The sequence below is a fragment of the Bombina bombina genome, chromosome 1 (assembly GCF_027579735.1).
Source record: "Bombina bombina isolate aBomBom1 chromosome 1, aBomBom1.pri, whole genome shotgun sequence".
NCBI lineage: Eukaryota > Metazoa > Chordata > Amphibia > Anura > Bombinatoridae > Bombina > Bombina bombina.
In genome coordinates this window covers 1515418860-1515433129 of record NC_069499.1, presented here as the reverse complement: position 1 = coordinate 1515433129, position 14270 = coordinate 1515418860, and positions in this window count along the sequence as shown.

Below are 14270 nucleotides of genomic sequence, written 5' to 3'. Positions count from 1 at the left end.
ATTGAAGAATACCAATGGGATCATGTCTGGCATTATCTTTCAAATCTGCTGACCTTGAAAACCATACAAAGACATGTTCACATGGTAAGTGCCAACTATTTGATAGAATAAGGCTGTGGAGGAATCCTATTGGAGACAATTAGCTTATTTTCTAATTTTTAGATGGTATTTCACAGTCCTCTATTTTTGAAATAATGAATAAGACACCTATTGAAGATCAACTGTTTACCCCTGAATTGACTTTCAAAGACCATGCATTATCCAGGTTGGTTTACCAATGCATGCTAGTTAAGAATCACAGGAAGAATGTAGAATATTAGTAGCTTACATACATTAGTTATATTTAGTTCATAATTAGATATTTAGGTATCACAATCAGACACTTAGATGATTTTACTTTTTTATTTTATTTTAAAATACTTTTTATTGAATATTTTTGTAATATACATACAAAGAAAGAAGTACTTTTATCATGACATTCTCATCCCTTCTGGCATATAAGTATTCGGGGCCATTCAACCGTCCCTATGCCCACCTGTATACCTTTCCACAAAACAGAGTGCAAATCACTAACTTGGGCTAACATTCCTTAGCAAATTTTCCCTTTGATCTTAACCTATCTTATATAACCAGAAAGATGGGTCACGTAATTGTGGGATGAGTAGTATTCATTGCAAACATAATAAAGTCAATTAGTAAAGTACTAGTTGTAAACAAACCAAACAATTTCTCCCTCCATTCATATATAAAACAGTGTCTCTTTTTAAGAATAGTATAGTACCTGAGGGTTGGAGACATTTCTTCCCATGGCACACCTCCGTCAACCCCGTATCAGCTCATGTGAGTTTCAGACTTTAGACGTCTGTTCCTGTCTACCTATCCAATATAGCCATACTTTTTGTACTGTTTCCCTATTGTTTAGAATTCCTGCTGCTTCCTCGTACATGGTGTAGGTAAATTGTATTTTATTATATATTTCTGTCCATGTTGGTGCGCCTACCTTCCAGTATCTTGCGATACATATTCTTGTGATTGTGCATAGAATTCTAATGAAGGTGTTCAGGTGTCTGTGATAAGTCTCTATGGGTTCATGTAGTAGTGCTTGTTGTATGGTGAGGGTCACCTCCTCATCTATCAACAGGCCTATAAACGAAGATAGTTTATTCCATATTTCTTGCACAGCTATGCAATCCCACCACATGTGTCTGTATGTGCCTTTTTGTCCACATCCTCTGTAGCACAAGTTACTCCCCTGGGGCTTGAAGTGTGCCGACCTAACTGGGGTCAAATACCACCTGAAGGCTGTTTTTAGTGTGTTCTCTTTTAAGTCAACACTTAGTAACCCCTTATCTCCCGATTGAAAAATTAACTCCCACTCCTGTTTATGTTTTACTATATCCAGCTCCCTCTCCCATGCTAGCATTACTTGTGTTTTTGGTTCAGATGGGGGGGATTGGATAGATACATATAGCTTGGATATTGAGTGTTTGGGTCTATGTGGGCAAACACTAGAAATTTCTAACGGAGTGGACACCCTACTAGGCGCATTTTTGAGGAACTCTCGGGGAGAAGATTGCAGTTGTAAATATATGAACCATTGAAGCTTGAGGGGGGCGATCTTCTCTTGTAGGTGAGAGAAAGGTATCAGTGTGTTCTTCTCTATAATGTCCGCTACCCTGTAGAGACCTTTGTTTTCCCATTTTTCTAGATGTTTATGTGTATCTCCCTGCAATAGGTATCTAATTGGCATTAGCAATGAGTTTTTAGGGAAGATGTCCTCTCTTTTCCTAGTTGTTGACCATACTTTAATGGTAAGGTTTCTTGTATGTGAATCTGAATGATAGCTATCAACCTTATTCTGTTGTGTGGCCCACAAAATGGAGTCTGGGTATGACCACCCCTCTAATTCCGCCTCTAGGTTAATCCAAACAGCTTCTCCCTCTCTTTTCAGTATCATTGCATCTTGTGCTAATCTCGCTGCTCTATAGTAGTCCATTAAATTAGGTCCCCCGACCCCTCCCAGTGATCTATGCCTATGTACTAGGTGTCTAGAAATTCTTGCCATTTTAGTACCTCTTATGATGGCTGAGAGATCTGTCTGTAGTCTTTCGATATCTGCATTGACAATCTTTATTGGCAGCGCTCTAAATAGGTAGAGCAATCGGGGTAAAATGGTCATTTTGACGGCAGCCAGTCTTCCCATCCAAGAGAAGTTATATTTACGCCATTTTGCTATATCTTGTCTGATTTTTTGAAACAGAGGTGGGTAGTTGTATTTATATAGGTGTTGTGTTTGTTGTGAAAGAGATTTTACTTTTTTAGATGGTATTTCAGTCCTCTATTTTATGAAATGATGAATAAGACACCTATTGAAGATCAACTGTTTACCCCTGATTTGACTTTCAAAGACCATGCATTATCCAGGTTGGTGTACCAATGCATGCTAGTTAAGAATCACAGGAAGAATGTTGAATATTAGTAGCTTACATACATTAGTCATATTTAGTTCATAAGTAGATATCTAGGTATCACAATCAGACACTTAGATGATTTTACTTTTTTAGATTGGATTTTCAGTCCTCTATTTATGAAATGATGAATAAGACACCTATTGAAGATCAACTGTTTACCCCTGAATTGACTTTCAAAGACCATGCATTATCCAGGTTGGTTTACCAATGCATGCTAGTTAAGAATCACAGGAAGAATGTCGAATATTAGTAGCTTACATACATTAGTCATATTTAGTTCATAATTAGATATTTAGGTATCACAATCAGACACTTAGATGATTTTACTTTTTTAGATGGTATTTCAGTCCTCTATTTTATGAAATGATGAATAAGACACCTATTGAAGATCAACTGTTTACCCCTGAATTGACTTTCAAAGACCATGCATTATCCAGGTTGGTGTACCAATGCATGCTAGTTAAGAATCACAGGAAGAATGTCGAATATTAGTAGCTTACATACATTAGTCATATTTAGTTCATAATTAGATATTTAGGTATCACAATCAGACACTTAGATGATTTTACTTTTTTAGATTGGATTTTCAGTCCTCTATTTATGAAATGATGAATAAGACACCTATTGAAGATCAACTGTTTACCCCTGAACTGACTTTCAAAGACCATGCATTATCCAGGTTGGTTTAACAATGCATGCTAGTTAAGAATCACAGGAAGAATGTCGAATATTAGTAGCTTACATACATTAGTCATATTTAGTTCATAATTAGATATTTAGGTATCACAATCAGACACTTAGATGATTTTACTTTTTTAGATTAGATTTTCATTTCTCTATTTATGAAATGATGAATAAGACACCTATTGAAGATCAACTGTTTACCCCTGAATTGACTTTCAAAGACCATGCATTATCCAGGTTGGTTTACCAAGGCATGCTAGTTAAGAATCACAGGAAGAATGTCGAATATTAGTAGCTTACATACATTAGTCATACTTAGTTCATAATTAGATATTTAGGTATCACAATCAGAAAAAGGAATACATATTATAGTTGATATAGAGGTATTTGAATGGACATGAAATATTACATTTATGTTCAGCATACATATATATTTATTATTGAAATGTGATATACATTATTATGTATAATTAGAAATTCTGATATTTAAATTTAATTTTTATTACACAATATAATGGTGTATGTTTATTTTATTTATTTTTAAATTTAAATCATAAATATCTTGATAAAATGTTGCACAAAGTTAGAGCATAGACACAAGATGATTGTAAATGTATTTTACAACGTGTGTATTAACTTTGTAAAATTTTGTTTTTCAATTTCAGATTGTCATCTGATGACTTCCAGGAATATTTTTTGGTTTTTGTTTTTGTTTAAAAAACTTTTTAAATGGTAATAATCAACATTTTATTATTAAATACACTCTTTTGAACAGATTATAATAAATATCCATATAATCTGTCAATAAAAAACAATTTGACTCCCATGACTGGTAGTTGTCTATTTGACAAGCACATGCATAAGATCAAATTATGCATTAATTTTAGAAAATCCACTGATTCAGAGAATATTAAATTAAACTATCTTTTTTAAATTAATTGGGGAGTGAGATCCATCGATGCTTTTCTTTTGAAATTCTTAGATGTTAAAATAATTTCGCATATGTAGTCAGAATTTGACCTAAATTTTTTCATTTCACTTTTAAGAAGGGGAAGTGGTTCACTTACATTAAAGTGACAGTGTTGTTGAATGTAAAATTAATTTTATAAGATCTTGTATCTTCCTTAGGTATCTGAAAACATTATTTTATTAAATTTATAAATTTTTACATTTATAAATGGTAGGTCATTTAACTTCATATTTTTCACAAGCTAGTTATTGGATGCCATGTTAATAGATTTTATTTTCTAGTGGAGTCATTTAAAGGGACATTTAACTATAGTTATTAATATTATGTAGTTTTTAAAATCTTACCTCTTGGGTTAGACATCACATATCTATATATAATTTTCATTCCCCTTTAGTTTCTTTCGACAATGTTAAATCAATATTCCGAATGTTTTTGTCCTTAAAGGGACATTCACAAAGTATATTGTGTATTGATTTTTAAAAAATCATAAAAGAATTAAAACATATTTAGAAAGTACTATAGAATTACATTCAGTCTTTAAATATACTTCGAAAAATATACATCAATGCACATATCTTAGTCAATTACATAAGGCATCTATGTGCAACCAACAATCAGCATCAAAATAGCCTATATAGATATGTATTTAATCCAAGAATATATATAATTACAATCTAATGATTGAATACCAAAACATATTAAGTTGTTCAAATATTATAATCTTATCCAAAATGCATAAATAACATATAGCTTAATGTCCCTCTAAGCTGAAGACTGCGAAATACATCCATTACAATATATATTTCAGTCAGTGTGTAAAACAATCCAGAAGTTAATCTAAATATGCTTTACTCATATGTTATACTAATTTAGCAAAAGGAAGGTGCCTAGGTTTATGATTTTTCAAGCATTATTGTGAAATATCTCTTTAAAGGGACATGAACTCAAAATATACTTAAAGGGAGACAGTTAAAAAATTAATGATTTATACATTCTGAATGAGTATTCTATTTTAAGCAACTTTATAAATTGTCTCATATTATCAATGTTCCTCGTGATGTTGCTATCATTACTTTAAAAATAAGGCATTAAATTGATAATTTATGTGCTTCAGTACTCTGGACAGAACTTGTTTTTTTTGGTTGGATGAATTTATCCAACAATCATCAAGGACAACCCAGGTTTTTTGCAAAAATTGTCTGTAATCTAAAATATCATTATTGATTTGCAAAGAAAGATAACAAGATAATTCTTAACATTTGAGAATCGGATTAAATTATAAAGTTGCTTAACATTTCATGCTCAATCTGAATCACGAACGCTAAACTTGTTTGGACAGTGTCCCTTTAAGAGATTTAAAGAGTGTATTTACTTCTCTTCTTATCTTGACATACTTTGCTTGAAAAGCATATCGAGATAGGCTCAGTAGATGAAGATTGGTGGATGCACAGAGATGCCTTATGTGATTGGCTCAACCATGTGCATTTAAATTTCTTCTGTTGAGGATATCTAAATACAGGTAGCCCTCAGTTTACGCCGGGGTTAGGTTCCAGAAGGAATGGTTGTAAATTGAAACTGTTGTAAATTGAAACCTAGTTTATAATGTAAGTCAATGGGAAGTGAGGGAGTTAGGTTCCAGGCCCCTCTCAAAATTGTCATAAGTAACACCTAATACATTATTTTTAAAGCTTTGAAATGAAGACTTTAAATGGTAAACAGCATTATAAACCTAAAAATATACTGTAGATATAATCACACAACAGACTGTATCATCAACAAACTGTTTAATGTAGAAAAACGTTTTTTTACTTGCATTTTTCTGCAGCTAAGGGAAGTGTGGCTGCTAGATCTTGTTCCTTTAAAAACGGCTCCATTGCTCAGGTCTGGTTATACACTGATTAGCCTGCCTGTGTTTAATCACACAACAGACTGTATCATCATCAAAAAGTTTAATGAACAAAAACGTTTTTTACTTGCCTTTTTCTGTAAACAGTTCTCTGCATTGAGTCTGCAGCTAAGGGAAATGGCTGCTAGATCTTGTTCCTTTGAAAGCTGATCCATTGATCATGTCTGGCTTGCTTTTCTTTGCATGTGTTTGCTGCAACACAAGCGGACAGCTCCACCTACTGGCTATTTTAATGTATGCATGTGCTAATGCTTTTAATAGCAGTCAATGGTTCTCAATAGCAAAAAAAAGGGCGTTATTCTGAAACGGCACAAATTGAACCGTCGTAAACCGAGGGCCACCTGTACTAAGATAAATTGAGTTACATTTTAAAGTCTAAACAATCTTCTATCTCTACAGATCATTTGATACAATTGTTTGTTTGTAATGTCTATTTAAAAATAAAGACGCCATTGCACAATAACATATATGAGCAGTTCAGACAAATACAAGCTCGAGGTTTATTTACTAATAACAAACAAACCTGTAGTTTAACATCTATAAACAGATTATCCAAGTTACTGACATTATAACCTGAATTTGAACATTCAGAAATGTTGCGTGGGAAACGGATCTTGAAACACCAGATTTGCATCTTTAAACATTAGAGTCTAATGTCACGCAATAGCACACAATCAATGTGCATTATGAAATACATTTAATAGAGCAATGTCAATACTTCACAATAAGTCAACAAATTGATTTGATGAACAATAAAGACATACAATATTAAATGTATATTTGTATTAAAGAAACAGACCATTATTAAACCGAAAAATGTATACAACATTTAATAATGTGACAGTATTAGATTTTAAAGATAATGTAAACATTAATATTTAACGGATCACGGATATTAAATCTGCGTCACACATATCCGCATGACAGGCCCATGAGTTACAAATAAGTCTACATGAAAAATGAATTAACAGCACCACCAGGAGGTATGTGTAAGGAAGTTACTAAGATATGAAACATTAAGGAACGGCCAATCAGAGTTCATCACACAAACACAACTTGAGTCAGGATGGTCTCACAGACATTCTAACAATATTTCAAACTTTTATCCAATCAGATGTACAGATAACTTGTCCCATGGTGCATCTCATGTTTACTTCACCATATAAAAGTCCATTACACGTTGCCATCTTTGTCAGTTCTCTAATGCCTGCAGGCAGTTTATATTATTATAATATATTTATTGGACAACCCAGCAGGCATGTCATCTCCCAGGTTCACCAAGCAGGAGAGCGCTGCACTGGTCCACGCCGTCAAGGACTTTTATCCCCAGCTGTTTGGGAACAAGAGGAGGTCGACAGATGCGCCTGTTAAGAAGGCCCTCTGGGAGTCTATCACCAATGCGGTTAAATTGGTGTGTGGCGTCCAGAGAAGCCAGGATCAAATCATGAGGAGATTCGGAGATATGAGGTTGCGCTTGACAAAAAAAAGTCAACCTCATAAGGGACTGGGTACAAGCCCGTAAAAGAGGGGGCCAAAGAAAGGCCCCGTGGAAACTATACCTACTCCCTTATGAGGTGACTTTATGCGAGCTCCTCAATCTCCGGGTCCCCAAAAGATTTAGATCCTCGCCATCCTCGGCCTCCTCTTCTTCCCTCCCAGCTGCAGGATCTGAAAGTCCTGACGCGGGGGCCAGGGCAGCTGCTTCTCCGTCCGGTGGCCTGGGAGGAGATGAAAGAGAATCTGAACCAGGTAACTATCCAACTTCATATAATATCTTAATATTTGATTAGAATTTTTGAAAATGTGTATATAGTCAGATACTAAACCTATACAGATCTCACAACATACACTATCGCGAAAATTAGAATTGCGCATACACGTTAACATGGGTTTGCTGTAAGTGGCATTGCTTTATACATGTTGGTCAAATGACGGATGCATAATTCCGCTTGGAATCATTGCGCAATGATTGCGAAAATTAGAATTGCGCATACACGTTAACATGGGTTTGCTGTAAGTGGCATTGCTTTATACATGTTGGTCAAATGACGGATGCGTAATTCCGCTTGGAATCATTGCGCAATGATCGCGAAAATTAGAATTGCGCATACACGTTAACATGGGTTTGCTGTAAGTGGCATTGCTTTATACATGTTGGTCAAATGACGGATGCGTAATTCCGCTTGGAATCATTGCGCAATGATCGCGAAAATTAGAATTGCGCATACACGTTAACATGGGTTTGCTGTAAGTGGCATTGCTTTATACGTGTTGGTCAAAATGAAATGTGAATTATTATATATGTGAAGAATACAGTATTCCTATTTTCAATATTATACATAATAAAAAAAATAGTAGAATCCAAAAAAAAAAAAAAACATATGCCCATCAATTGATGAGAATGAAATAATACAAAAAAAATAATTAAAGCTACAGTAAACAACACAACTGATTGAAAATAAGAGTACAGGATATATTTATCATGAATTTAATTGAGGAAACAATTAACTCATGGGACTACCAAAAGATTAATAGTTTTTAATTGATTTGCTAATAATGTAAAGATTTTAAACATGGCATGATTTGTATTAATGATATCCAATCCTCATTTAATATATTACAGATCTGGATGTTGGTGCTGGATCCTCAAGCCAGGGCTTGTCACAGTATGGTATGTCTCATTTTAATTGACATTTGTCTTAGAAACATGGACAGAACATTACATACTAAATCCACATTGTTCAATATTTATATGTATCTGCAAAATGGATTAGTAAAATGTTTATAAATAAGAATAAAAAAAAAACCATAGGATTACATTGTAAGACTACTCTGAATTTTTTTCAAATTTAAAATATCCCATCTATTCTGGATATCTTAATCTTAATGTAAGATTCTTTGAATGTCCAATTTATATTCTTCCCTTGTGTATTGCTTAATCTTATTTGTATACATTTTGAAAAAATTCACACACTTTTGCATATGATTTGTTTTTAAAAATATAGATTCCATTTTTTAAATTGATCACGTCATTTAAGGGACATGCCAACTAAATTTTACATTGAATGATTTGTAAACGTGATTTTATTGTTTTGTTTAAACATTTTATGAGCTACATTGGTTCAGTCTATTGTTTTAGTTCTTCTAAAAACATATTGATTTTGGTTTAGGTTAAACAATGCATTACTGGTATTATCCGGCTGTTTTTTTATGCATAAATTGGCATTGGGTCAAAAGTTAAAATCATGTGTTCAGATAACAGTAGTACATAGTTTCAAAAAGTATACAATTACACATTTAGAGCTTCATGTCCCTTTAATAGATGAAAATTAAATAATTATTAGGATATCCTTAAATAACATATTAGATTCGAATTGCATGCTCAATCCCATTCATTACATCAACATATGGAGTAGAGAATTCATTAACACCAACCTTGTCAAATCAATATATTTTTATATTAAAGGGACACTGAGCTAAAATGATTAATGTTGTCATTCAGATAGAGCATGCAATATTAAGCAACATTTAAATATAATACTATAATCATATGTGAAATATTCTATTGCTAAATGTATTTTAAAATCAAGAATGTACGTTTATCTGCAGCTCAATTTTGGTTGACTAACCTGGGTTTTTATTGATGATTGGTGGATACCTTCAACAAACAATATTTATTGAATCCAATATTGCTTATCTGCCTTTAAGATTAAAATGTAGCAACATTAAAATTATAATAGGAGTCAATGTTAAATCATTTGGAACAGTTTGAACAGTGAAATCAATGATTGAAATAAGTCATGTCAGTGTCCCTTTAATAAACAATTGATTCATTAATCCTTCCATTCTTTGGATTAGACAATATTGATATATAATTCACATATTCACTGTTGGAGTTACTTTATAGATATAAGCATACTCTAACAGCACCATGATTACATATTTGTACTAATCAATTTGGTTTGGTATTGTGATCAATATGTGTTGTGTCCTAAACAAGATTACTGTACATTGCACAAATGGCTCGATGTGCCACATGTCTTTGTTTATATTTGTCAACAGCTTTTATTCAAAATGTGGTTTGTGTGTATTCTTTTAAGAACATTAATCAATGGGTATATTTAGATATGCAATAGCATCGTATGAGATGAGTTTGATGTCTAATATAGTCAGAAATTAAACATATGTTCAATACATCATTTTTTACATAATCCCCTTGATTCAATAAAGCATTTTTTTTATAATGACTGCTCTATTCTTCACATTTTAAAGTTGATTATTCTAATAAATCGATACAGATGTGATTTAGTGCTATCCCAAATGTGTTCACTAATATATATCTATATCATTCATAGAGAGAGTTGGTGTGGGGAGCCCAGAGGAATCCAGCACTGACACAGAGCCGCCTTTGCGGTCTTCTGGTTAAGTCCATTGACTCATTTATATGTCATTGAAGGTGTATTGGTAATCAATATTATGAGCATGATTCTGATGAAGCATAACATTTGAAACAAACATATAATTGACTCCTCTGATTATATATAAATTTTATTTGAATATTGAAAGATTAAGAATTAAAACTTTCTTAGTCTACACCTTTGTTATTCAGAAGATGTATAGCATATGTTTGTTTCCAGGTTCATTTTTGACAACAATCATCAAGTGATACACACATGAGAAATCTTAAATGTTCAATGTACTATGCTTTTATGATTTTAAAATTAATACAAACAATAAATAGAAAATCGGAATCATTGAGAATAACAAATCTAATGTCATTTGTATGCTCCATCAAAATGATGTAAATCATAACTTTGGGTGTGTATATCTTTAATGCAACATTGATGTGTGTCTTTGAGCAACAGTAACATATGTTATAATATCTGATCTTAACGTGTACACAACATGTTATGTTTTACAGAGATTGATTTAACATGTGGGACGGAGGAGGAAGAGGCCAAACCACAATAATAATTTTAGAATTGTACAGACAGTCATTGATATTCATCTGAGTGCCTATATGCATACCATATCCTCATGTCATCATTGTTTAGAAATTCAAACACACTTCTAAGTATATTGCAAACATAATCAAGTTGAAATGCGTTGATTTGATTTCATGATGTATGAGATGTTAATATATTTATTATATTTATTTCAGATGGATCCTCTGCTTCTGGTCATCATTGTTCCTCCCCTGCCCAATCCCCTCCCCAGCCCCCTGCCCAGTCCCCTGCCCAGCCCCCTGCCCAGTCCCCTGCCCATCCCCCTGCTCAGTCCCCCTGCCCAGTCCCCTGCCCATCCCCCTGCTCAGGCCCCCTGCCCAGTCCCCTGCCCAGCCCCCTGCCCCTCCCGGCCCTTCCCATTTGTCCTGTCGTATCCCTCCCAAAAAACGCCCCTTCGTCCCCCTTCGCCGCTCTCCCCATCTTTTGGCCCGTACAGCTACCCCAGCTGCCCAGCCCCCAAATCACCACTCCCCAGCTGTACGGGCTACCCCAGAGCAGCAGCCTATCCCTCCCCAACCCAATCCCATCCCTCCCCAACCCAATCCCATCCCTCCACAACCCAATCCCATCCCTCCCCCCTGTCTCAACCTTCATTGTCCTGGGTGTCGGATTGTCCTTCCCAGGCACAGCTGTAAGCATCATTCAAAATCAACATTATAAGATACTTAAAGGTACACTGAATGAAAATTTTTCAATTGTGATTCAAATAGAGCATGCAATGTTAATCAAATTTATAATTTACTATTCTTATCAATTATTCTTCATTCTCTTGCTATCTTTATTGAAACAAAGAAATGCCTATATTTTTTTTTTATTAAAAAAAAATATGGACATCATTTCTTTATTGTTGGATGAATGTATCCATCAATCAGCAGGGACAACCAAAGTTGATAACCAAAAATAGCCTGCCCTATAAACTTACATTCTTGCATTTAAAATATAGCTTGAGAATTCAAACATTTAAAGAATACGAATAAATTAATAATTCTTTTTAATGTCATGCTCTATCTGAATCAGTAACTAAAATATTTAGGTTTACTGTCCCTTTAATTTGATATCACTACATATACCAATCACCACTATTTGGATCCAAATATTTATGTCCAAATGTTCATACATTATCTCTTGTATAACCCAGTGGGAATGTAATTTCTTCTGGTTGCTATGTTTACACAGCTTGTCCTCAACGCCAAAATGTTTAAGGATAGGTGTGCCTACCACAGTATAACTAAAATCTTAAAATTGCTAATGTAAGTACAATGTAAATCCTTTAACAAGATTTTAGACACTCAAGCTGTAAAAGTGGATCATCAAAAACCAATTAAAGGGGACAACATGTTGGATAAAAATGTCCATTTAATAGTTTAGGTCTGTCTGAATAACATATTTCATGTGTAAATAATCAATGTCAACAAATTAATTTAAAGAATTATTTGTCTTTATGATGACAATGTATCTTTGCTTTTTATTTTTTCTGTTGTGTAATTATCATTAATATTTTATTTATTCTTTATTTTAGGCTGTGACTCAACATGGCTCACGCTCGAAGGTCTAGCACGCATAGAGCAGGCCGTGTTGAGGAACGCAGCTGTCCTGAGAGGGATGGCCGACACCATGCAGGCCCAGCTACATGTTCAGCATATGACTCTACGTCAGATGAGGCAGTGGAACTCAATGCTTGAATCTGTAGCTGGACATGCACAGGACGATGAAGGGGATGACCAGTAAGTGGAGGATCTGGAGATGCTCCAAGGGCGCAGATAAGAATCCTTCGTCCACATGTTGATGTTTTTGTTATGGTTGCCATTTGGCCTTTTTTTCTGATTATTGTTGTGCCTGTTTCACTCTTTTACCTTGTCATATGTCTCCAATGGGGCTATGCTGGCCCTTAGCAACTCTCTTCATGGACTGTGATGCACTCTGTTACCTTGTCATATGTCTCCAATGGGGCTATGCTGGCCCTTGGCAACTCTCTTCATGGACTGTGATGCACTCTGTTACCTTGTCATATGTTTCCAATGGGGCTATGCTGGCCCTTGGCAACTCTCTTCATGGACTGTGATGCACTCTGTTACCTTGTCTAATGGCTCAAATGGGGCTATGCTGGCCCTTGGCAACTCTCTTCATGGAGTGTGATGCACTCTGTTACCTTGTCATATGGCTCCAATGGGGCTATACTGGCCCTTGGCAACTCTCTTCATGGACTGTGATGCACTCTGTTACCTTGTCATATGTCTCCAATGGGGCTATGCTGGCCCTTGGCAACTCTCTTCATGGACTGTGATGCACTCTGTTACCTTGTCATATGTCTCCAATGGGGCTATGCTGGCCCTTGGCAACTCTCTTCATGGACTGTGATGCACTCTGTTACCTTGTCATATGTCTCCAATGGGGCTATGCTGGCCCTTGGCAACTCTCTTCATGGACTGTGATGCACTCTGTTACCTTGTCATATGGCTCCAATGGGGCTATGCTGGCCCTTGGCAACTCTCTTCATGGACTGTGATGCACTCTGTTACCTTGTCATATGTCTCCAATGGGGCTATGCTGGCCCTTGGCAACTCTCTTCATGGACTGTGATGCACTCTGTTACCTTGTCATATGTCTCCAATGGGGCTATGCTGGCCCTTGGCAACTCTCTTCATGGACTGTGATGCACTCTGTTACCTTGTCATATGGCTCCAATGGGGCTATGCTGGCCCTTGGCAACTCTCTTCATGGACTGTGATGCACTCTGTTACCTTGTCATATGTCTCCAATGGGGCTATGCTGGCCCTTGGCAACTCTCTTCATGGACTGTGATGCACTCTGTTACCTTGTCATATGTCTCCAATGGGGCTATGCTGGCCCTTGGCAACTCTCTTCATGGACTGTGATGCACTCTGTTACCTTGTCATATGGCTCCAATGGGGCTATGCTGGCCCTTGGCAACTCTCTTCATGGACTGTGATGCACTCTGTTACCTTGTCATATGGCTCCAATGGGGCTATGCTGGCCATTGGCAACTCTCTTCATGGACTGTGATGCACTCTGTTACCTTGTCATATGGCTCCAATGAGGCTATGCTGGCCCTTGGCAACTCTCTTCATGGACTGTGATGCACTCTGTTACCTTGTCATATGTCTCCAATGGGGCTATGCTGGCCCTTGCCAACTCTCTTCATGGACTGTGATGCACTCTGTTACCTTGTCATATGTCTCCAATGGGGCTATGCTGGCCCTTGGCAACTCTCT